The following is a 2,342-nucleotide window of genomic DNA, read 5'->3' as shown; positions in this document are numbered from 1 at the left end:
CATTGTGTTGATGGGTTTCTCTACTGGTGTTAAGCGTTGTGACGTCACTGGGCATTATTAGCTTCATCGTATAATTGGGCAGAATGAAGACACGTGTAACCTACACTCCACAAACATCCCCTTTGTGTGCATTCATTGCCTAGAGTGTAGACCAGATCTTGTTTTAGAGGGATTTCCTCGGAAGGCCTTAGATAAAAAGTCTGTGTTTTCTTACGGGTTTTGGGTTGTTTTTCAGCTTTCTTTATCTTTACGGCTAAACACAAGTGACTAATGCTTTCCCCAAAGAGATCTGAGTGATGTTATAGTTCCAAGTATATAAGATACCATTGTAAGTTGGCTGCAGTAAAGGACTTGCGTTGAGCTAGGACAGAGAGTGTACCCTGTTCTCTGGGTCCCAACAGTAACCATGTCTTAAGTTGGTTAGGAATTCCTATCCAAGGCCAAGCAAGATCTACCAGCATCCCCTTAAATCAGGAATACATTATTCAAGCCAAACAGATATGATAAACAACAAAGCATATACTTTGCTAGGCTTTCAGACACAGGTTAAAACTTGACAGCAAATGTGTAGTGTAAAATTTATTGATATTGTTAAAATTTAAAAACAAGCATGCCAATGTAAATTTTTCAATAATTTGTTTGCATTTACCAACATCATTTTTGTTCTTTCTCTGGAGAACAACGCAAACACGCATGCGTTATCTAGTGAATATATGCATCAGTAATGTTAATTATAAGATTCAAGGGCATCTTTGGAACTTTGACCATAAAACCATATTTCTGGGGTGCCTGAGTGGCTCAGTCAGTTAAGCATCTGTCTTTGACTCACGTCATGATTTCAGGGTCCATGGGTCGAGTCCCACGTTGGGGGGGTCCCTGCTCAGCGGGGAGTCTGCTTCTCTCTCTCCCTCTGCATGCTGCTCCCCCTGCTTGTGCCCTCTCTCTTTCAGATAAATAAACTCTTAAAACCGTATTTCTAAAATAATCCAAAATGTATATTCCCATTAGCCTTCATTCATTACTGGAAGAATTATTTCCCAAGATTGGGGGAAGGGGAACACGGGTGTCAAAGATCCAGAAAAATGATCTGGATCGGATTCCAACTCTGCTAGTTGATCCTTAATTTATTCCCATGTGTTTCAAACTCTGTGGACTTTACAGGGTTCTTTGACCTCGGGCCACTATTTAAATCATTCTGTTGCAAAGAGAGGGAAAAAAAGAAAAAACCCAAATGGGTGGAAACCCACTTTGCCACCTAACGTACGTGAAAAATCTCTTGGTAAATTATTGCAGTTCCACACATAAACGGACTGCCATTAATTAGATTCAGGCTCGGAATGAAAAACGTCTACTACCGTTTTTGTTTTTGTTTTTGTTTTTGTTTTTTAAAGATTTTATTTATTTATTTGACAGAGAGAGACACAGCAAGAGAGGGAACACAAGCAGGGGGAGTGGGAGAGGGAGAAGCAGGCTTCCCGCTGAGCAGGGAGCCCGATGTGGGGCTCGATCCCAGGACCCTGGGATCATGACCTGAGCCGAAGGCAGACGCTTAACGACTGAGCCACCCAGGTGCCCCTCAAGTCAGTGTTTTACTTGGTAAACATGTCTGAGACCATGCATCCCTGGCTGCTAAGCACCCTGGCGGACAGGGCTAGAAAGGTAACAGCTTTAGTTTGAGCAGGGGGCAAAGACAAGGCAGCACTTTACAGCTACATTGTAACTAGATCCTGCATCGTCTACTACCGTTTTGCAGGTAGTTGGGAGGGCAGACCCTTCCAGGTCTCCCGCGAGAGCAGACCTGACTTTTTCTTTTCCTCCTTACGTAGGTCCTGAATCTTTAGAGTTCTATTTTGAGTAAATGGTATGAGGATACAGTGTTCGATGGCTGTTAAAGTGGTAGACGGCTTTGGTTTCCGAATTATCCAACGTTCACTCGATGTCCCTCCTCTCTCACTCAGACCTGCGCACACAGGGCATTTGGGGTGCTCATCCACCGCCATCTGGTTTCCTCCCTCTCTTCTTCTGTGCAGCAAATTTTTGCCTCTACCGTTCTAAACATGGGCCACAATTGACGACCTAAAGCAAATTCTTATGTCAGCAGATACTCCCACTGGATGGAGATGCTCCCTAGCCTACATTTGACACCCCCAAAACTTACCTACTAATAGCCCCCCGTTGACCAGAAGCATTTCCAATAATATAAACAGTAGTTTTGATAACAGTAGTTATCAAAAAAATCCACATGTAAGTGGACCCGCGTGTTTCAAACCCATGTTGTTCAAGGGTCGACTATATATGTACAAATGAGCAGAGAGAGAGTCTGTATGTTGTTATAGCTCCAG

The 2,342-nt window shown here is 43.3% G+C and overlaps 1 non-coding gene across 1 annotated transcript; it reads right to left on the bottom strand.

Annotated features, from left to right (window-relative positions):
* Positions 1-1,602: 1,602 nt before the first annotated feature.
* Positions 1,603-1,733, bottom strand: LOC123851644 (small nucleolar RNA SNORA63). The gene has a single exon (XR_006792662.1). It is a non-coding gene; the product is annotated as a small nucleolar RNA SNORA63 (small nucleolar RNA).
* Positions 1,734-2,342: the final 609 nt, after the last annotated feature.

Source organism: Mirounga angustirostris, unplaced genomic scaffold (assembly GCF_029215605.1).
Source record: "Mirounga angustirostris isolate CCGP_5_RB_7025 unplaced genomic scaffold, mMirAng1.0.hap1 SCAF_11, whole genome shotgun sequence".
Taxonomy (NCBI): Eukaryota; Metazoa; Chordata; class Mammalia; order Carnivora; family Phocidae; genus Mirounga; species Mirounga angustirostris.
This window is presented reverse-complemented; position numbering and strand designations above follow the sequence as displayed.